Source organism: Lissotriton vulgaris, chromosome 5, assembly GCF_964263255.1.
Source record: "Lissotriton vulgaris chromosome 5, aLisVul1.2, whole genome shotgun sequence".
NCBI lineage: Eukaryota > Metazoa > Chordata > Amphibia > Caudata > Salamandridae > Lissotriton > Lissotriton vulgaris.
Window position 1 is genome coordinate 1,728,090,662 of NC_141693.1, and position 24,170 is coordinate 1,728,114,831.

At 37.9% G+C, this 24,170-nt stretch overlaps 2 protein-coding genes across 5 annotated transcripts in view; one reads left to right on the forward strand and one right to left on the reverse strand.

The window, feature by feature from the left end:
• LOC147717051 (uncharacterized) overlaps positions 1 to 5,227 on the reverse strand; it is a 55,454-nt gene extending 50,227 nt beyond the window's left edge. Inside the window, exon 1 of the mRNA XM_086919289.1 lies at positions 5,157 to 5,227. The gene's annotated coding sequence lies outside the window, so the exon portion shown is untranslated. The remainder of the gene's footprint in view (positions 1 to 5,156) is intronic.
• The window catches only part of MPP2 (MAGUK p55 scaffold protein 2), a 627,381-nt gene that overhangs the window by 499,905 nt on the left and 103,306 nt on the right, over positions 1 to 24,170 (forward strand). The gene's annotated exons all lie outside the window — the stretch shown is intronic.

Below are 24,170 nucleotides of genomic sequence, written 5' to 3' on the forward strand. Positions count from 1 at the left end.
ATCTATGTTTGCTTGCCATGCTTTCAAAATAGTTGGATTGTAGTTATTTATAAAGCATTCAGCTGGTGTTCTTTTCAAGAAAATAGTATTTTTTTGTATAATAGATTGTATACATAAAGTATATTGTTTTAGATCTATGTTCATTGAATGCAAAAACTGTTCAAAAGTATAATTTGAAAATTCTTGGCTATTTATAGTTAGATGTATTAGTTCAATTTGCTGTAAGAGCTCGTTATTTGTTTTGTCTAGCTCTATTGGTTCTAGTATAAAAGTTTCAGGCATTGGATATCTGGGATAATGATATTTGCATGTTCTTTTATGTTTGATACGGCAGTTTTTGGTATGGCCGTGTCTTTGTAGAGGTAGTAAAGACTCTATATCTGGTTCTTCTGTTTTTGCACATGTAACATACTTATTTATGAAAGTAGTGACTTCATCTCTATCAGAAGTTTCATATAGTGGAGCATTTTCTATCCATATTATAGCATGTATATGTGGTGATCCCCGTTGTTGGAATTCCACTCTATAAAAGTAATCAATAATTTTGCCAATTGGATTACTTTCATGCAATAAAACAGAATTAAATAATTTCCGAACTTGAAAGTCAAAATGTCTTGCACATGTAATGGGATTCTGCTGTATTAATTTGCATTTTGTTTCCCATGACATATTGTTAAATTCTTCTTTTGTGCATTCTGGTCTCTTTTCTGTACGTAATAATATGTTAATTAAGTGATACCATTTCGTTTCTGCAGCAGATAAAGTTAAAAAAAATGTTGGTAATCCTAATTGTCTAATCATAGCAAAGAGGTCTTTTTTGCATTGCTCCCAATATGGTGGTGAACTACGGATAGTTTTAAGTATTTTGTATCCTTCATTATACTGCAAAATTGTATCTAATTTATTCTTTATGTCTTTGGCAGTTATAATGTTTCCATTATTAAAGTATTTCCTAAGAGATATAAATATTTTGCTCTGTAATTGTTTAATGTGTAATGTTTTTAATTTAAAGAAAAGATTAGTAACACACTTTGCTACTCTTAGATCATTACTTCTTACTTCTGATTGACAGATTGTGCTGTAATGTATTGGGACATGCCTTTCTTCATTAGTCGGCCTTCGTTTCCCGCCAAATATAGTTGGGAATGCCAAATATTCAGAATCTTTGTCTTCATACAGGCCTCTTGGTGTGTTATATTCTGCAGGTGCTAAACTTAAAATATTATTTGTTTCTGTAGTAATAGTTTCATTATCTAACATAGTATCTAAATTTCCTGCTGGAATGTTGTCTGAGGAATCTGACGTATTACTTGTATCTGAAGTCTCATCACAAGAATGTATATCTTGTGTTGTATAATCCCAATCTTCATTAATAGTGATTCCATATTCTTGAAACAAAGTGCTTGTAGTGGCTAAATATAAAGCTGCACGTTTAACTTTGTTTGGTCTAACATTTTCATAATGGGTATAAGATTTATAACTTAATTTTCTTTTTAATTTTATTGGAATTGTCATGTTATCATTAATTTGCCTTGGTAAAACAGTTACTGTTGTCATAACGTCTGCAGGGACATTTACTACTGCACCTGATAGAGATTTTTGGAATCCACGTGGTAATGTTCTAATTTGTAAAAAAGGTATTCTTGGCGATACTAATCTTTCTTCTAAGTTATGCAACTGTAAGACTGCTGGGATATCAGGAAATGTCATCCCATTATATACTGAACATGGAGGTATTTTGTCTTTTGATATATATGTGTAACATGTTCTGCATATCTCATTTGTTCTGTATTTGCTAATATTACATTCTATGAATTTAGCTCTCTTACTAATACTGTGTGTATTTTGAAGACTTTGCTTATGCCAGAGTTGATTGCAAATAGTGCAAGTGTACTCGGGTCCATATCTTATTTCTTCCTGAAATATCCTAATTATCTCATTTGTTGTTTGACCTGCTATATGTCTATGATTAGGTTCATTCTCTTTGTTTTGTGTCTGTTTTCTTTTTCTATTACTGTTTACTTCTAGAATTTCTATATTGGTTGGTTGAATTAGTGATTCAACATTAGCTGTTAATGTGTTTATTATCTCAGTATTGTTAAGAGCTATGTGTGAAGCTAAATAACTGTCTTCTGTTACATGCAGTCTATTGTCCTGACTATTGCTGTTTTGTGTGTTTAGTATTGTATTTTCTACTTGTAAGTTATTCGAAGGAATTTCCCCTAATGCATTTATAGATATATGTGTCGTATGAACATATATGCTTTTTCTCGACTTTACATTTCCTTGTCTATGATTCCGTTGTGTTTGGTGTAAACCTTTTTTGCTAATTGTTGTTATGTTCACTGTAGTTAAATCTAAAGTAATACTCTCAGAATTAGTAATTTGTTCTCTATTGCCTAACTTTAGGATGTATTCTATAATAAGATTAATAGAGTCAAGGTTGATAGCAATACATGTTCCATTAGGATGTTGTATTGCATTTTCATTTTGGCTATGTGAATCAAATAGAGAGTATGTATGTAGAGTTTTGAAGACTGAAATTATATATCTACCTATAGAGATCAATATACCAGTTTGTGAATTAATTGTAGAAGTTAGTGCAGATATAAATTTACTATGTAAAGTTTGTGCTGATTTTGTTAGTTCTTCGCTAAAGCATTTTTTGAGCTTTGTAGAATAGATTATGTCATTGCTAACTATGTAATTTGGTAACTTTAGAGGTTGCATACAATCTTGTTCACCGACAGAGTGCATTTCAGTGTACAAAGCATCTCCAAGATTCATAATACAGTGCAAGTCTACACTATCCCAAATATATGCTGGTTTACAGTAGTTCTTTAGAATAGCAAATATACTATTTTGAAGACAATGTGTATAGTGACTAGTTTTATCACTATGTGTATTTTTTTCCTGTGGATGTGTGTTATGTAAAAAGGGAATTTCTTGTGGTGTTTGTGTTAAAATATGTGAATCTATATTGGTATTATTTGTGCTACTTTCCTTGTTCTGCAATGTGCTATTGTGTATATTATCATGAAGTAAACTGTCATTACTTCCAGTAATAAGTTTATATGTATTATAGTAATCACTTGAATATGTGTTTGTATGTACATTACTTGTGTTTATTGTTTGTTGTACATTTATGTGTGTGTTATTAATTACATTAGTAGAATATGTGTTGGTATTTAACTTACTTGCTGGTATTGTTTGTTGTACATTTATGTGTGTGCTATTAATATGTTGTCTTTCTGTGTTGCTCTTAAGTGTTTTCTTAAGTATACTTGCATATGTGTCAGTAGGAGTAGTCTCTTCTGGTGTATTAGTATATTGTGTTGTGCTGATCTGCTTGCTGTTCTTTTTAGATTGATTATTAGGCCCTGTTGTAGTGAGAATTGCACAGGAATACGTACTAGTACTAGGAGTATTATCTAAAAATGCTAATGGCTGTTCCTTATTCCAAAAAGTATTTTTTTTAGATTGACATCTCTGAATGATTTTTTTGGCATTTTCTATACGCATTTCAAATGCTTGTGTGAAAAAATTTTCACTACCTTTAGTAGAATACACATAAAAATTTTTCGGTGCTACTGCATTCTTATTTTTTTCATGACGCACCATTGCTTTTTGAAGTGATTCTTTTGTAATCGTACTTATTTGTATTGGAGTTAATTCATACGGCACACAATTCAGGTTTGGTTTCTTAAGATAGTGTGCCAGATTAGTGATGTACTCTAGAAGTTTTTCAAATGTGAACTGTATAGTAATACATGTTCCATTTGGATGAGGCATTCCAGTCTTATCACGACTATGTGAGTCAAATACAAAGTACGAATCATTTTTCTTAAAAATGGAAATAACATAAATTTCCATGCAAAGTATAACACCGGAGTTGGAATCAAGTGCAGGTTTTAATATTTTGTTGAGATTTGGAAACGAAGGGTCACATTGTTGTAATATGTCTCCATAATAAGGTTCTTTAAGTTTAAGAGAATAGATAGTAGTATTGTGTTCAATAAAATTTGGTAACTCATCTGGATGCCTAAGTTGTTCGCTATTAAGTAAATGCATATCTATATATAAAGCATCACCTAATTTCATAATGTAATGCAAGTCTTCTTTAGTCCATGTATGTGCATCTTTGTAATAGTTGTGTATAATTGCAAAAGTACTATTTGGCAAGCATTGATAACCTCTCGAATTGCATGTAAATTTGTCATGACCTTGATGATAATCTGCTGCTAGTATTTGCATCTTAGCTAATCTAATTTATGAAATAATTTGATATCGCTACAGTATTGCTAGATTTTTTTGTTATACGCGAGTCTATTTTCGTTCTCTTATTTAATCTATATATATATATATATATATATATATCTATCTATATATCTATTGCTAATTTATATTTTCTTTTGTAGTTAACTATAATGCAAGGCAATTAATTGAACACTATTTTTTTGCTTTGTATTTTAGGTAGCAGATTTAGATGTATTTTGTTTACAATTTTAGTGATGTACTAGCTATAAGTTATACTATTAGCATATATATATATATATATATATATATTTGGATATATTTATATGTATATATATATAGTTATTTTACTGTTAAATATATTCCAAGTTACAGGTTGATAGCTTATTTAAAAAACATACTTCTAATTGTATATATTTCCAAACAATTAGCAATTGTCTTTATAAAAGAAATAATTTTCAATGTTAAGTATATAAATATATATATATATTTTTTAATAACTAATTATATATCTGATTTTGTCTAGTTTTTTTTCTCTAAATCCACTCTATTGTTGTTTTGGACTTGTTTTATAGTTGGAGCTGGTAGCAAAAGAAAAAGCAATTACTTTTACTTTTTTGTTAACTATTTTTTTTTCTTAAGATTAATGTTACCTATGGAAATCTTCTATATGATCTTTTCGAATTCTAAGTATATACTATATATATATATATATATATATATATATATATATATATATATATATATATATATATATATATATATATATATATATATATATATATATATATATATATATATATATATATATATATATGGGTGTGTGTTGATATGTGTCTTGCTTTTTCCCTTGCTATTTCTATACTTACAAGTCAATACAGAAGCAAAATAGATACTTTTACCGTGATGATGTTTTCACTGATGTTGTGTCAAACAATTCTGAACGTCTGATGTTATTCAATCAATTGGCAATCTAAGGAAGAATGAAACAAGCATTAATATTGAGTTGACATATTAATATAATAAAAGTGGCTTGATACTCCAGACTATGTGTAGAAGTTGTATGTGTAGTATGTGTGTGGACTGAGTGAAGCATATTAGTAGTCGTAAATCGAGTTTTAGAAGTGTATGTAGTATAGAGTAACTAGTAATGTATAGTAGTAAGGAGGCTAAAGTGAGCAAGATAGAGAGAGATGTAGGGCAGGACGAAGAGATGTTAATAAAGAGGGGTGGTTAGGCAATATTGAGAGTAGTGGAAAGATGAAGAGAAAGATAAGGAAAAGAGAGAAGTCTGATAAGGAAGAGAGGATATAGAGGTGTAGAATGTAAGCTACAAAAAAATAGAAATGTAAATTACATGAAGTTATTTTTATGAGAAGTTGTAAATAGTGTATTAGATGCATTGTTTGTAATTTTAAGCAAGTACAAAGGAATAGGAGAGGTAGTGAGATTAAGGAACACTTAATCCCTTGTTAAATCTAAAAAAACAATAGAAGAGACGTTAAATGCATCTGAATTTGCCACAGATACTGAGTGATGCAACTGGGGAATTGCACACTCACTTTAGGTGGAAAAGAAAGCCCTCACACACCGACCTAGTCAGTGTCATGCTTCATCATTGGGCCCCACCAAAGAGGCCGAATGCCTCTTTGGTGTGCTACGACGCCAGAAGACTGCGGAGCAGGTTTTGTGAAAAAGGCATGTTGTGAGTTTTATAATTAAAACTGCCTAATGTGTAAGTAAAAATCTATAATTCTTGATGCTTAGTACACAAATGAAAGAGTTATGTGTCTGAATTTAATGCCCAAGGTAATGGATTTGTTAATTTAAAATACTAATTAGTCAGTCAACATGTTTCATGTTTTACAGTTGTTTACATTTCCTTAGGCATTTATAATGACAGAATTATACCCCGGCGGTATGGACTCTCTAATCGCCCACCCTGACCTGGGGGCGTGAAAGTGAAAATATCAAAAAAATGATTTAGTGCATAAAAAAAAGGGGGAAGAGCAATTGCTCATTCCAAAAATACTCCTAATTGCGGAGTGTTTGTGCACCTGTAAAAGAAATAACAGACAAACATATAAAAGTTTCACACAATTAGTTGTAAATATAAGTCATTGCGTTTGTCCAGGGTGTTCTATAGTTGTTGCATAGTGTTCCTAAATAAACACTATAGTTAACATCCTCTATATAGCCTTATAGGGATGCTCACACTAACTTAGTAAAGTGAAGTGGAAAAGTGTGTAAAGCACACAAAGTAGCTAGAAAGTGTTGATGAACAGAGGAGACACATAAGAGATCAAGAGAGCTAGAAAGCAAGAAGAGAAGTAAGTGCAGAATGGAGTGAGAAGATAGCAAGTAAAAAAAGTGCAAGATAGAAAGTGAAGACAAGATGGAGACGTAGATAGAGAGTGAAGACAGGAAGGAGAGAGGACAAGAGAGAGAGAAAAAGGGAGGGTAGGATGTAGGGCATGAGCAAGAAGGAGGAATGGATGGAAGAAAGTGCAGGAGCAAGAGGGCCAGCTCAGTGGTGTAAAGACTTTCAGGTAAGCAATGTTGTGTTTTGTAAAGCTGATAATACTGTCACTTTGAATGCGCCGAATGTGACTAAATTTATTTTTCTTTTGTTGCAGTATTTGACAGCAGGGTTGGGCAAGTATTTCTTGTTGCCATTTTGTCTTGAGATCTTTGGCTCGCTGTCAGTGTCCATGGTGCAAGGACCCCTATAGAGATAGATGTAGATGGAGGGGAGTAAAGAAGAGAGCAGTTGGAAGAGTGGGCAAGAGGAAGAGTGATAGCAAAGGGGAAACAAGAGGAAGAGTGATAGCAAAGGGGGAAAAAGCGGAGAGGGAGATAAAGAGAATAATGATAGATAAGAAAGGAGAGAAAGAGTGGATGCAGAGAGTGAGCAAGAGGAAAAAACAGATAAAAGATAGAAAAGAGAGAAAGTTAAAGGCAAAACAGGGAGAATGTGCAAGAGAGAAGAATAGTAGATAGGGAGGAAGAGAGGGAGGAAGAGAGAGGGAAGACGAAAAGTAAGTGTACAATTGTGTGAGAAGATAGGAAACAAAGAGTGCAAGATAGTAACTATTTCTGGTCGGCATTTTGTCTTGGGATCAATGGCTCGCTGTCTCCATGGCACAAGGGATTTCAGGTATGCGTTTTAAATTGTAATGTAATTAGTATTTCTCTTACAGGTGTTTAACTATTTTGTTTATATTCTTATGTTTTTTTTTTGGGCTGTTCTCTCTAGTGTTTCCGTGTTGGGTCTCCTCCTTGGCGTAACAACTTTCAGGTAAGCGATGTGTTTTGTAACAAATAAATGACTGTCTCTTTTGAATGACTGTTTTTTTTTAAGTTTGAAACGGATTTTTTGACTTCATTCTACCCTTACGTTTCTTTTTGTCTTTTTTTTCTCTTCCTCCCTATGTACTATTTTTTTCTTGCACTTGCTCCCTCTTTTATCCTTTTAACTTTCTCTTTTTTATCTGTTTTTTCTATTGCTCACTCTCTGCATACTCTCTCTCTTGCCTTATCTATCCTTATTCTTTATCTCCCTCTCCTTTTTATTTTTTTTCCCTTTGCCATCACTCTTCCTCTTGCCCCCTCTTCCAACTGCTCTCTTCTTACTGCCCTCCATCTACATCTCTCTCTATGGGGGTCCTTGCACCATGGAGACTGAGACAGTGAGCCAAAGAGTGCAAAATAGAAAGTGAATACAAGATGAGGACAGAGATGGAGAGTGAAGGCAGGAAGGAGATAAAACGCAGGAGTAAGAAGAAAGACATAATGTTAAGTAAGAGTAAGAAGTAGGGCATGAGCAAGAGGGAGGGAGAGAGAGCAGATGGAAGAGGGTGCAGGAGAGAGGGATGGTAGAGAGAAAAGAAAGCATAAAGGAGATAGAGAGAAGAATGATAGATAGGGAGGAAGAGGAACACGGAGAGTATTAGAAAGAGAAAAAGAAAAGAAAAAGGAGAGTGCAGGACAGAGAAGCATGATAGATAGAAAAGGAGCTAGAAGAAAGGAAAGAGCAGATGTAATAGGGGGCAGGAAGAAGGAAGAGAGCATAAAGGAGAGATATATAGAGAAGAATGAATAAAGAAGTAATTAAAAAAAGGAAGAGAGAGTGCCAAGAAAGAACGGAGTATGCAGAGAGGAGGTGAAAAGAAGTTAAAGAAAGATAAGTAAGAAAGAGGAAGAGAGTGCCGGAGATAGAAGTATGATAGATAAGAAAGTAGAGAGGATGCAAGATAAATGGAGATCATGAGAGAGAACGTAAAAGGGGCAAAAGACTGCAGAATGGAGGCAGAGGTCCAAAAATATAAGGAGTGCCAGATGGAAAGGCAGAACAACATAGGGAAGGATATAGAGAGTGAAAGTCACAGAGTGCAAAAGGAAGAGCAAGAAAGAGAGAAAGCAGGAGTTAAAGGGAGGGTGTCCATGAGCAAGAAAGAATTAAGAAGGGAGCAGTTGGAAGAGGGGGCAAGAGGGAGAGTGATGGCAAAGGGAAAATAGCAGAAGGGAGATAAAAAAAGAATGATGATAGAGAGGGAGGAAGAAGGAAGGAGAGAGAGCAGATGGAATAAGAGTCAAGAGTAAGAAGAAAGAGAGCAAAAAGGAGAGAGAAAAGAGAAGAGAGTGCAGAATGGAGTCAGAGGGCAAGAAAGAGAAGGAGTGCAAGATGGAAATGTAGCACAATATGGGGAAGGAGATAGAAAGTTAAAGTAAGAGAGAGGGCAAAAGGGAGAGCAAGGGAGAGAGAGAGAAAAAGCATGATGTAAAGAGAGGGATGGAAGAAAGAAGGTGAGAGGGTAGATGAAGAAAAGCACAAGAGTGTGAATATAATATGGAGTGGCCAAAATAAAGAGAAATAAAGAAGGAATACAAGATAGCGACATAAGGAGCAGAGAAAGAAAGGAGAGAGATGGAAAGGGTATGCAAGAAGAAGAGAGGGGCAAAAGGTAAGAGCAACAGGGAGAGAGATAAAGATCGAAGGAATAGGAAGAGAGGGCAGGAGAGATAAGCATGATAGAAAAGGATGTAGAGAGCAAGCAGAAAGGAGAAAGGACGCAGGGCGCAAAGGGAGCAGCTTTTTTGCGCAGGCCAAAAGATAATGAGAACTGTAGTGTGAGTTTGGGTCGGCCCTCGTCATTCATTGTCTGGCTCCATAAATTGAGCCTAGCCATTGGACGAGGGGCCTGTCCGTCAATTTAAAGCAGACTCAGGGGCGTTCAAGATTCTTTGGCTTTTGCCGACAAAACGACGCCAGGACGCCCCCGATTCTAGCCCGGCATTGCCGGGACCTGCCTTTGATGACGTATCAGGTTTCTTTGTCTGTGGCGGAAAAAATTGCAGGTAAGCGATGGTGTCTTTTGTAATATAAATGACTGTCTCTTTTGAATGCCCCAGCTGAAATGTTTAATGACGTATTTTTTTTTGTTGTTCTCTGCAGGTATTTGGCGACGGCACAGTGGGGGTAACAATTTACGGTCTGTATCCTTGGCTCGCTGTCTGTCTCTGTCTCCATGGTAGAAGGGATTTCTTGCAGGTAAGAGATGGTATCTTTTAAGGACAGAGATGGAGAGTGAAGGCAGGAAGGAGATAATACGCAGGAGTAAGAAGAAAGGCAGAAAGTAAAGGAAGAGTAAGAAGTAGGGCATGAGCAAGGAGGGAGGGAGAGAGAGCAGATGGAAGAGGGTGCAGGAGAGAGGTATGGTAGAGAGAAAAGAAAGCATAAAAGAGATAGAGAGAAGAATGAAAGATAGGGAGGAAGAGGAACACGGAGAGTATTAGAAAAGAAGGAGAGTGCAGGACAGAGAAGCATGATAGATAGAAAAGGAGCAAGAAGAAAGGAGAGAGCAGATGGAATAGGGGGCAGGAAGAAGAAGGAAGAGAGCAGAAAGGAGAGATATAGAGAAGAAAGAATAAAGAAGTAATTTTAAAAAAGAAGAGAGAGTGCAAAAAAAAGAACGGAGTACGCAGAGAGGAGGTAAAAAGAAGATAGAGAAAGAGGAAGAGGGTGCAGGAGATAGAAGTATGATCGATAATGAAGTAAAGAGGACGCAAGATAATGGAAATCATGAGAGAGAACGTAGAAAGGGGAAAAGACTGCAGAATGGAGGCATAGGGCAAAAAATAGAAGGGGTGCAAGATGGAAAGCCAGAACAAGATAGGGAAGGAGATAGAAAGTGAAAGTCACAGAGTGCAAAAGGAAGAGCAAGGAAGAGAGAAAGCAGGGTGTGCATGAGCAAGAAAGAATTAAGAAGGGAGCAGTTGGAAGAGGGGGCAAGAGGGAGAGTGATGGCAAAGGGAAAATAGCAGAAGGGAGATACAAAAATGATAGAGAGGGAGGAAGAAGGAAGGAGAGAGAGGAGATGGAATAGGGTGCAGGAGAGAGAAAAAAGAGCAAAAAGGAGAGATAAGAGAGTGCAGAATGGAGTCAGAGGACAAAAAGGAGAAGGAGTGCAAGATGGAAATGGAGAACAACATAGGGAAGGAGATAGAAAGTGAAAGTAAAAGAGAGGGCAAAAGGGAGAGCAAAGGAGAGAGAAAATGCATGAGGTAAAGAGAGGGTGGGAAGGAGGGCATGAGCAAAAAATAAGTAAGTATGGAGCAGTTGGAAGAGGGTGCAAGAGGGAGATTGATGACAAAGAGAAAAGAGCAGAAAGGAGGGAGATAAAAAGAGAAGCATAATAGAGTGGGAGCAAGAAGGAAAGAGAGAGCAGTTGAAATAGGGGGTAGTAGGGAGAAGGAGAGAGCAGAAAGGAGAGATATATATAGGAGAGCAATAAAGAGAGCAGGAGGGAACAGATTGTGATGGAAGAAAGAAGGTGAGTATAGATGAAAAAAGCACAAGATTGTGAATGTAAGATGGAGTGGGCAAAATAAAGAGAAATAAAGAAGGAATACAAGATAGCAACATAAGGAGGAGAGAAAGAAAGGAGAGAGATGGAAAGAGTATGCAAGAAGAAGAGAGGGGCAAAAGGTAAGAGCATGCAAAGAGAGATAAAGATAGGAATAGGAAAAGAGATGGCAGGAGAGATAAGCATGATAGAAAAGGGAGAGAGGAAGCAGAAAGGAGAAAGGACGCAGGAAATAGAGAGATAAAGAATAAATTCAAGAGACAGCTACATTTAGGAAGTAGAGAAAGAAAGGAGAGAGATGGAAAGGGTATGCAAGAAGAAGAGGGTCAAAAGATAAGAGAGCAAGAGGGAGAGAGATAAAGATAGAAGGAATAGGAAAAGAGAGGGAAGGAGAGATAAGCATAATAGATAAGTAGGGAGAGAGCAAGCATAAGTAGAGAGAGCAAGCTGAGACGCAAGCTAGAAAGAGCATCAGAGAGAAGGTAAGGAGGAGTAAAAGTGAGAGCAGAATAGAGTGAGTAAAAGAAAGTGCATGATAGAAAGAAAGAGAAGAGGGGAATACAGGAGAGAGTGTAGAAGAGAAAGGATGCAAAAGAGGGAGAGGAAAAAAAAGAAGGAAAGTAGGAGAAAGTGAGGAAAGAATAGAGCAGGAGTAAATAAAATAGAAAGACTGCTGGCAAAATCATGAAGGAGATGCAGAGTAAATGCAAGAGAGAGGAAAGGCAAGAATGCAAAATTGAAAGGGAAGGCAAGAGAAAGAGATGTATATATGTTGCATGTGCTGTCTCAGTATCTAATCATTTGCTCATCTCCAAACTAAATCAAATGTTGTTTATGAGGCAAACTTTTGTGTATATCCAGCAAAGAATGCCCAGTACAGACAGAAAGAACAAAGTCTTAGTTATAAGTTTTCCTTTACCTTTGACCTCTCTCCTGATTACGACCTCACCAGTGCTGCTTTCATCTCCAAAGTAAATTAAATGTTGTTTATGAGGCAAACTTTTGTGTATAACTATCTAGCAAAGAATGCCCAGTACAGACAGGAAGTACTACCCAAAAATGTCTAAAGTAAAATAAGTTTTAAGTATTAACGTACCGTGTTGAATGAACGAATTTGAAAGATGTGTCCTTGATGGGGCAGTTGCACCAAATGGCAAATTTTTTGTCCTGTAAAAGCAAAATATACCGTTAGCAAAAGTTTGAGAAGAGTGAGGACATTTGTGTGAAGTATATTAGAAGTTGTAAATAGAGAATTAGAAGCAGTATGTATTATAGAGTAACTAGTATAGTAGTAAAGACTATAAAATAGCAAGGTGGAAAGAGATAGAGGTCAGGAAGAAGAGAGAGATGGATAGAAAGAGGGGAAGATAGGCAAAAAGAAAAGGAGTGAAAATAAAAAAGGAGAAGGATGATGAACCGTGCAAGTTAAAAAGAAGCTTGATATGGAGAGAACGCAAAGAAGTGAAAAGACGACAAAAATAAAGACAAAAATAAAGAAGTAAGAGTGCAGGAAATCGAAGTATGATAGATAAAGAGTGAAGCATAATAGAGAGGGAGCAAGAAGGAAGGAGAGAGCAGCTGGTAATTGAAAAAAGGAAGAGAGAGTGCAAGAGAGAACGTGAGGAACTTTTTTTGACAAAAGAATGTGAAAAAGGGTATATAAAGAAGAAAACCACAAGAGTGTGAAAGTAAGATAGGTAGAGTGTGCAAAATTGAGAGAAATAAAGAAGGAATACAAAAGAGCGAGATATAAGGAGGAGAGAAAGAAGGAGTGGTGGAAAGTGTCTGGAAGAAGAGAGGGGCAAAAGGTTAAGATATCAAGAGAGTGAGAGAAATAAAGATAGAAGGAATAGGAAAAGAGAAGGTAAAAGAGATAAGCATAATAGATAAGTCGGGAGATAGCAAGCAGAAGGGGGAGGACGCAAAAAATAGAGAGCACGAGAGAGAAGAAAAGGATGGGTAAAAGTGAGAGCTGAATAGAGATGGAGTAAAAGAAAGTGTGCATGATAGAAGGGAAGAAGATTAAAACAGGAGAGAGAAGGTATAAGAGAGGGCATGAAAAAAAGAGGGAAAAGAGAAGAAGAAAGAAAGTAGGTGTAATAGTGAGGGAAGAATAGAGCAGGAGTAAATTAAAGAGAAAGACTGATGGCAAAATGGGAAAGGAGATGCAGAGTAAATGCAAAAGAGATAAAGGCAAAAATGCAAAATTGAATTGGAAGTCAAGAGAGTGAAATGTATGTATGTTGCATGTGCTAGCTTAGTATGTAAGCATTTGCTGCCGGGACCTGTAAAGAAGGTGGGGATGAATATATAGGGTGAGGGCAGAAGAGTGAGGATGCAGGAGAGAGAAGGAGAGCAAAAGAAAGAGAAAGTCGGAGAAAAGGAAAGAAGAATAATGCGAGAGTGAAAGAAAGGACATTGAATGTAAAATTGTGAAGGAGATGCAGAGTAAATGCAGAAGAGAGACATAAGGAAAGGCAAGAAAGAAATTGAAAGGGAAGGCAGGAAATAAAGAGATCTATGTATATTGCGTGTGGTAAATGAGTCAAAGCATTCCCTACAGGGACCTTTCAAAAAAGTGTTTGTTATAAGTTTTACTTCTCTGTTGATTCCAACTTTACCAGTGGCGCTCTTGTACAAAAGCATAAGATGTGCTTTATGAGCGAAATTTTGTGTATAAGTATACAGCAAAGAATGCTTAGTACAAACAGCAATTATTAATAAACGAAATGTATTAAGTAAAATAAATAAAGTATTAACATACCGTGTTTATATAACGAATTTCAAATTGTGTAGTCGATGGGTCAGTTGCAACAAACGTGTACTTTTTTACCCTACAAAACAAAAATAGCATTAGCAAAATATTATGAGTGCAGGCAAAAAAAGCAGTGATTTTCTCATTCAAACTGTGCAAATTGAATCTTAGCCAAAGCTTTGCGTATTAGCAATTAATGCGTTCTAATGTAATAGTATGGCAATTATTTGCGTCACGTTACTGGTTTGTATGTGCCTTTAAAAATATAGAAATCCGCGCATGCACGTTGTGAAAAAAAAAGAAGGAATGTTGTCAGTGTTTTATTTAATTTCTCGCATCGTGCAAAGCAGTTTGTGAACTAAAGTTGTAACTGAACATATATATATATGTGTGTGTGAAAGATTAGTCTTACCTAAATCACTGAAATGGATTAACAAAAAACATGGTGAAATTGGCCAAATGTATATACAACACAATTGAATTGTAAAGTGATACGTATTCTTACTGCAAATTAGTTTTACAGAAAGGCATACTTACATGCGCAAACATTTTCATCCTAAATGCACAGTTTGCAAACATTTATATCGTAAATGTACCTATTGGCGATGTATGAAAAAGAACTCAAAGGCATTAAACAAAAACATGGGGAAATTGGGAATATGTATATGCAAGACAATTTAAATCTAAAGTAATACGTATTATTACTGATTTGTTTGCGCGTATAAAAACTGTAAAATGTGCTCGTAATACCGCTGCTCAAAAGAACAGATTACTTTCACAGAAAGGCCTGAACTTACATGCGCAAACATTTTCCTCCTAAATGCAGTTTGCCGATGTATAACTTTGTACTGAAAGTCGTCGTGTCTCACCTTATCCTAACTGTTCTTTATGCTCTAAGTAAATGTAACGGGCCTTCATGCTCTGACTAAATCTAGTGTTGCGACAAACACATGCTTGTGCTCATCTAACTCTCAGCCCTACGATTTGAGCATATTAAATAAAAAAAGGGGACAAATTACTTTCACAGAAAGGGCTAAACTTACATGCGCAAACATTTTCCTCCTTTATGCAGTTTGCCGATGTATAACTTTGCACTGAAAGTCGTCGTGTCTCACCTTATCCTAACTGTTCTTTATGCTCTCAGTAAATGTAACGGGCCTTGATGCAATGACTAAATTTAGTGTTGCGACAAACACATGCTTGTGCCCATCTAACTCTCAGCCCTACGATTTGAGCATATGAAATAAAATCTGGCATCGCACAAACAAGGCACCCAAAATGTACATAATGACGAATTCCATTAAACAGCAAGGCCTTACAAAGTAAGCATGTGTTCGAATTTTCAAAGGCCATGAATAAAGTAGACATGCGCAAACATTTAAATCGTAAATCTACATACATTTTTCTCCTAAATGCAGTTTTCCGATGTATAACTTTGCATTGAAACTCGTCGGTCTCACCTTATCCTAACTTCTTTATGCTCTCAGTATAAATTCTGGGACAAATGACTTTCACAGAAAGGGAGAAACTTACATGCGCAAACATTTTCCTCCTAAATGCAGTTTGCCGATGTATAACTTTGCACTGAAAGTCGTCGTGTCTCACCTTATCCTAACTGTTCTTTATGCTCTCAGTAAATGTAACGGGCCTTCATGCTCTGACTAAATCTAGTGTTGCGACAAACACATGCTTGTGCTCATCTAACTCTCAGCCCTACGATTTGAGCATATGAACTAAAAAAGGGGACAAATTATTTTCACAGAAAGGGCTAAACTTACCTGCGCAAACATTTTCCTCCTAAATGCAGTTTGCCGATGTATTAGTTAGCCCTGAAAGTCGTCGTGTCTCACCTTATCCTAACTGTTCTTTATGCTCTCAGTAAATGTAACGGGCATTCATGCTGTGACTAAATCGAGTGTTGCGACAAACACATGCTTGTGTTCAGTTAACTCAGCTCTACAATTTGAGCATATGAAATAAAATCTGGCATCGCACAAAGAAGGCATCCCAAATGTACATAATGACGAATTGCATTAAACAGCAAGGCCTTACAAAGTAAGCATGTGTTCGAATTTTCAAAGGCCATCAATAAAGTAGACATGCGCAAACATTTATATCGTAAATCTACCTACATTTTCCTCCTACATGCACAGTTTGCCGATGTATAACTTTGCACTGAAAGTCGTCGGTCTCACCTTATCCTAACTGTTCTTTATGCTCTCAGTAAATGTAACAGGCCTTCATGCTTTGACTAAATCTAGTGTTGCGACAAATACATGCTTGTGGTCAGCTAACTCAGCCCCACGATTTATGCATATTAAATAAAATGTGGCATCGCACAAACAAGGCATCCAAAATGTACATAATGGCGAATTTGAATAAACAGAGGTCCTTACAATGTAAGCATTTGTTTGAATTTTAAAAGTTCATGAATAAAGGAGACATGCGACAACATTTATATCGTAAATGTACCTATTGCCAATGTACCAAAAAGAACTCAAACGCATTAAACAAAAACATGGTGAAATTGGACAAACGTACAGGCAACAAAATTTAATTCTAAAGTGATTCATATTATTACTACTTTGTTGCGCGTGTAAAACTGAAAATTGTGGTCGTAATACCGCAGCTCAAAAGGACAAATTACTTTCACAGACAGGAAGGAACTTACAGTTTATGTCGAAAGGCTCCAGTCCGCTGTCTCGAAGTATACCTCCTGAGATCGGTCGAGAAATCGAGAGGCTCCAGTCCACTGTCACGAAGTATACCTTCTGAGCTCGCTCGAAGAAATGTTTCTTTCCGTGGCTGTAGTCCTTTACATACTGTGGAAGACAAAAAAAAACGCAGTTAGTTCATTAAATAACAAAAGACTTGCAAAGTTTGTTGTTAAGAACATGTAGGTGAGATGTTGTTTAGGATGTTGCTGTCTCGACATATGTAAATTGCCGATAGGAGGCTGTCTGGCCGAATGAAAAGGTCGTGGATGCTGTGACTCGTTAGAGTACTTAGTGGCTATGTGAGACTTTTGCCGATCTTGAATATCAAAGCTTAGTGGTAGACGAGTTGGCGCCACGCTGCCTGCAAATACAAAAAGAAGTGCTGGTGAATATCATTTTGTTAAAGTAGAAAAACACGATAGCTCTTTCCAATAATTCCCTACACAGAAAGCACACGATATAAAATAACTATTAAAGTAAGCATAATAGAATTACGACACCACGCCGCCGACATATTCCTGCAAATAAAGGGAAAGAAATGAAGTTAGAAATTACTTTTGAAACGTAACAAAACACTCCGGGTATTCGAAAGTGACAGTAATTGTTTAGTTACCAAAAACATCGCTTACCTGCAAGTCGTCACGCCACGGATGAGAGCCGACACGGAAACACTAGAGAGAACAGGCCAAAAAAGAAACATCAGAAGAACATAAACAAAATAGCCCGAACACCTGTTACGTTAAATCTACAACACCTGTAAGAAAATACAAATTACATTTGAATCTATCTACACCGAGTCGCACTAAGACATGACAACAGCGCTTACCTTAAAGTTGTTCGTCCACGGGGAAGGAAACCCGACACGTCACGGCAGGCTACACGGAAACACTAGAGAGAACAGCCCAAAAAAGAAACATTAAAAGAATATAAACCAAAAAGGCTGAACACCTGTAAAAGAAATACTAATTACATTACAATTTAAATCGCGTACCTGAAATTCCTTGGACCAAGGAGACGGAGACAGACAGCCAAAGATCCCATGACAAAATGGCGACCGGAAATCGTTCGCACGCCGCCGCCGTTCAATTCCTGCAAAGAAAGGAATATACATAAACTCAAAAATACCTTTTCCATGTTAAAAAACTCACGGGCATTGAAAAGGGACAGTCATTTGTTACAAAACACAACATGGCTTACCTGCAAGTCGTCATGCCACGAATGAGCCCCTACACAAAAACACAAAAGAGAACAGTCCCAAAAAAGAAATACATTACAATATAAACCAAAAAGACAGAATACATATAAAACAAATTACAATAATATACAAATTTAAATCGCGTACCTGAAATCCATCGTCCCACGAAGCCAGACACCGAGCGCAAAATGGCGACCGGAAACCGCGACCACGCCCACATCCCGGGACCACGCAGCGACGCGGAAAAAAACCTGCAACGAAAGTGAGATAAATTAATTCTAAAAAAAGCTTTACAAAGTTACAAAAACTCACAGTCATTAAAAAGAGACAGCCATTTATTAATTACAACACACACCATCGCTTACCTGCAAGTCGTCACGCCACGAAGGCGACCCAACACGGAAACAGTATAGAGAACAGGCCCCAAAAATAAATACATTACAATAAAAACATAATAGGCTGAACACATAAAAGAAATTACAGCGACATAAAAATGTAAATTAAAAAACACACCATCGCTTACCTGCAAGTCGTCACGCCACGGAGGAGACCCGACACGGAAACATTAGAGAGAACAAGCGCAAAATATATAAAACAAATAGGCTAAAGACTGTAAAACACATAAAACAAATTACAATTATATACAAATTAAACGCGTACCTGAAATCCATCGTACCACGAAGCCAGACACCGAGCGCAAAATGGCGACCGGAAACCGCGACCACGCCCACATCCCGGGACCACGCAGCGACGCGGAAAAAAACCTGCAACGAAAGTGAGATAAATTAATTCTAAAAAAAGCTTTACAAAGTTACAAAAACTCACAGTCATTAAAAAGAAACAGCCATTTATTAATTACAACACACACCATCGCTTACCTGCAAGTCGTCACGCCACGAAGGAGACCCGACACAGAAACATTAGAGAGAACAGGCCCCAAAAATAAATACATTACAATATAAACCAAAAAGACAGAATACATATAAAACAAATTACAATTACATACAAATTTAAACCGCGTACCTGAAATCCATCGTCCCACGAAGCCAGACACCGAGCGCAAAATGGCGACCGGAAACCGCGACCACGCCCAGATCCCGGGACCACGCAGCGACGCAAAAAAAAACCTGCAAAAGAAGTGAGATAAATTAATTCTAAAAAAAGCTTTACAAAGTTACAAAAACTCACAGTCATTAAAAAGAGACAGTCATTTATTAATTACAACACACACCATCGCTTACCTGCAAGTCGTCACGCCACGAAGGAGACCCGACACAGAAACATTAGAGAGAACAGGCCCCAAAAATAAATACATTACAATATAAACCAAAAAGACAGAATACATATAAAACAAATTACAATTACATACAAATTTAAAACGCGTAAAAAGAAATTACAATGAAATAAAAAAGTAAATTACACAACACACCATCGCTTACGTGCAAGTCGTCACGCCATGGAGGAGACCCGACACGGAAACATTCGAGAGAACAGGCGCAAAATATATAAAAGCAATAGGCACAACACTTGTAAACAAAAAAAGTATTACATGAAAATGTAAATTGCGTACCCGACACGAAAACACAATATTACAAAACACACCATCGCTTACCTGCAAGTCGCCACGCCACGAAGGAGACCCGACACAGAAACATTAGAGAGAACAGGCCCCAAAAATAAATACATTACAATATAAAGCAAAAAGACAGAATACATATAAAACAAATTACAATTCCATACAAATTTAAATCGCGTACCTGAAATCCATCGTCCCACGAAGCCAGACACCGAGCGCAAAATGGCGACCGGAAACCGCGACCACGCCCAGACCCCGGGACCAGGCAGCGACGCAAAAAAAAACCTGCAAAAGAAGTGAGATAAATTAATTCTAAAAAAAGCTTTACAAAGTTACAAAAACTCACAGTCATTAAAAAGAGACAGTCATTTATTAATTACAACACACACCATCGCTTACCTGCAAGTCGTCACGCCACGAAGGAGACCCGACACAGAAACATTAGAGAGAACAGGCCCCAAAAATAAATACATTACAATATAAACCAAAAAGACAGAATACATATAAAACAAATTACAATTACATACAAATTTAAAACGCGTAAAAAGAAATTACAATGAAATAAAAAAGTAAATTACACAACACACCATCGCTTACGTGCAAGTCGTCACGCCATGGAGGAGACCCGACACGGAAACATTCGAGAGAACAGGCGCAAAATATATAAAAGCAATAGGCACAACACTTGTAAACAAAAAAAGTATTACATGAAAATGTAAATTGCGTACCCGACACGAAAACACAATATTACAAAACACACCATCGCTTACCTGCAAGTCGCCACGCCACGAAGGAGACCCGACACAGAAACATTAGAGAGAACAGGCCCCAAAAATAAATACATTACAATATAAAGCAAAAAGACAGAATACATATAAAACAAATTACAATTCCATACAAATTTAAATCGCGTACCTGAAATCCATCGTCCCACGAAGCCAGACACCGAGCGCAAAATGGCGACCGGAAACCGCGACCACGCCCAGATCCCGGGACCACGCAGCGACGCAAAAAAAAACCTGCAAAAGAAGTGAGATAAATTAATTCTAAAAAAAGCTTTACAAAGTTACAAAAAGTCACAGTCATTAAAAAGAGACAGTCATTTATTAATTACAACACACACCATCGCTTACCTGCAAGTCGTCACACCACGAAGGAGACCCGACACAGAAAAATTAGAGAGAACAGGCCCCAAAAATAAATATACATTACAATATAAACCAAAAAGACAGAATACATATAAAACAAATTACAATAATATACAAATTTAAATCGCGTACCTGAAATCCATCGTCCCACGAAGCCAGACACCGAGCGCAAAATGGCGACCGGAAACCGCGACCACGCCCAGATCCCGGGACCACGCAGCGACGCAGAAAAAAACCTGCAAAAGAAGTGAGATAAATTAATTCTAAAAAAAGCTTTACAAAGTTACAAAAAGTCACAGTCATTAAAAAGAGACAGTCATTTATTAATTACAACACACACCATCGCTTACCTGCAAGTCGTCACACCACGAAGGAGACCCGACACAGAAAAATTAGAGAGAACAGGCCCCAAAAATAAATATACATTACAATATAAACCAAAAAGACAGAATACATATAAAACAAATTACAATAATATACAAATTTAAACCGCGTACCTGAAATCCATCGTCCCACGAAGCCAGACACCTTGTCCAAAATGGCGACCGGAAACCGCGACCACGCCCAGATCCCGGGACCACGCAGCGACGCAAAAAAAAACCTGCAAAAGAAGTGAGATAAATTAATTCTAAAAAAAGCTTTACAAAGTTACAAAAAGTCACAGTCATTAAAAAGAGACAGTCATTTATTAATTACAACACACACCATCGCTTACCTGCAAGTCGTCACGCCACGAAGGAGACCCGACACAGAAACATTAGAGAGAACAGACCCCAAAAATAAATATACATTACAATATAAACCAAAAAGACAGAATACATATAAAACAAATTACAATAACATACAAATTTAAATCGCGTACCTGAAATCCATCGTCCCACGAAGCCAGACACCTTGTCCAAAATGGCGACCGGAAACCGCGACCACGCCCACATCCCGGGACCACGCAGCGACGCAAAAAAAAACCTGCAAAAGAAGTGAGATAAATTAATTCTAAAAAAAGCTTTACAAAGTTACAAAAACTCAGTCATTAAAAAGAGACAGTCATTTATTAATTACAACACACACCATCGCTTACCTTACAGCGAGCCAAGGATCCCGACCGGAAATTGTTCCCCCCGCCGGGCCGTCGCAACCTGCAGAGAAAAACAAAAAAAAAACGCGATTAAACATTTCGGATGGGGCATTCAAAAAATACAGTCATTTATATTACAAAAGACTCCATCGCTTACCTGCAAGAAATCCCTTGGAGCACGAAGACGGAGACAGACAGCGAGCCAAGGATCCCGACCGGAAATTGTTCCCCCCAACGGGCCGTCGCAACCTGCAGAGAAAACAAAAGACACCATCGCTTACCTGCAAGAAATCCCTTGGAGCACGGAGACGGAGACAGACAGCGAGCCAAGGATCCCGACCGGAAATTGTTCCCCCCGCCGGGCCGTCGCAACCTGCAGAGAAAAACAAAAAAAAAACGCGATTAAACATTTCGGATGGGGCATTCAAAAAATACAGTCATTTATATTACAAAAGACTCCATCGCTTACCTGCAAGAAATCCCTTGGAGCACGAAGACGGAGACAGACAGCGAGCCAAGGATCCCGACCGGAAATTGTTCCCCCCAACGGGCCGTCGCAACCTGCAGAGAAAACAAAAGACACCATCGCTTACCTGCAAGAAATCCCTTGGAGCACGGAGACGGAGACAGACAGCGAGCCAAGGATCCCGACCGGAAATTGTTCCCCCCAACGGGCCGTCGCAACCTGCAGAGAAAAACAAACAAAAAATACGCGATTAAACATTTCGGATGAGGCATTCAAAAAATACAGTCATTTATATTACAAAAGACACCATCGCTTACCTGCAATTTGTTCCGCCACAGACAAAGAAACCCGACACGTCAGCAAAGGCAGGTCCCGGCAACCTGCAGAGAAAAACAAAAAAATACGTCATTAAACATTTCGGCTGGGGCATTCAAAAGAGACACTTATTTAGATTAGAAAAGACATCATCGCTTACCTGCAATTTGTTCCGCCACAAACACTGAAACCCGACACGTCACCAAAGGCAGGTCCCGGCAATGCCGGACCAGACACGGGGGCGTTCCCGGCGTCCCGTGACGTCGGCAAAAGCCAAAGAATGTCGGGAACGCCCCCGTGTCTGGTCCGGCATTGACAGACAGGCCCCTCGTCCAATGGCAAGGCTCCGTTTACGGAGCCAGCCAATCAACGACGAGGGCCGAACCAAAGCACCCTACGGTTCTCAACAGGATTTCGCCTGCGCGGAAAAGCTGCGCAGAGCGCAGCTTCCGCTAGGCAAAACCTAAAAAACACAGCGTTTGCCCATGATGTCCAGACTCTTGTTGAGCGGGTCCCCCAATGCGCCAAGGGCAGGGGCGCAACATATGACAGGAACAGTCTCTTCTGGTGAAGTAACTGGGAGGGACACATTGGGGAAATTTAAGAAAGGTTTCTTTATTAATATATATATATTTAATAAATTAGCCCTATTCATACCAATCTGGAGTACGTGCCACTTTCTCTCTGGAGTTGGATGGATGGTTGTGATTTAAATACAGCGCTAGCGATTGGCGGTTGGCGTTGTTTGCGTACCACCAATCGGTTTGTGGCTCTGCTTTTTACCGCAGTCTTCGTTGGCTCAGCATGGTGGAATGCACCGGGAAGTGAATTTAGGATGACTTTCGTGGAGGCTCGGAGGGCGAAGCGGGGAGGTTCTTCAAAAGCCAGCTCGCATATCTTAATTCTGCGTCAAGAAATGCCTTACCCAGGATACCGTGGAACTCAGGTGACTGGGCACCGTGGCTGCTGACAGCTAAACTGTGAGGTTGGTGTGGCATATCAAATTTTATTCTCATCAGTCTTCTCCGGCCCCTCATGTGTGCCCATGATTTTATCACATCAACGTGCTTCTCGCACAGGAGGTTTGGATAACTTTTGCCCACATTTCCAGTCATACATTAAGGTTGTGGCCCTTCAAAGGAACATTCCTGTAGGTTTGGACTAAGTTACAGTGTTAATCGTATCCATACTTGGAACTGTTGCAACAATTCACGCACGGATTTCAGATTGACAATTCCGTTGAAGGTGATTCTGGATCTTGTAGTTCTATGAGCTAGTAGAGTCTGCCCGATGGCTGACATTTAGGTCGTAAGTGCACCCAGTAGGTGCAATCAGAGCCCCGTGGACTTACAAGACTGTTATCTCTTCAATGTGTTCCGGATGGTTTACATAATCTGTAATTACATTAGTGTCCTGCCACGCTCGCCGCATCTGCTATTTGGGGAAATGTGTTCCTTTTTCAATGTGGCAATATGTGGGTTTCCGACTTTCATGAATACAACAATGAGCACGTCTTTTAAAGTATGTCTAATCTTGAGTAAATGTTGGGTCGGCTGCATATCTTTGAGAGCTTTGGCGACGTACTATTATTATTTACGAATTCACGTAGGAATGTTATTTTTATATGCTCTTTTCCCAGGCTGAGAACGCACTGATAACGTCTTTTATTGACAAAATAAGGTGCCTTTGCATTATGATGCTATTTATATTTATTGACTTGTTGGACTATGCACTTTAACCTATTTAACGTGTATTGAATGTTTTTTTTCAGCCATGGATTAATAGATGTAGTCTATTTTCTAT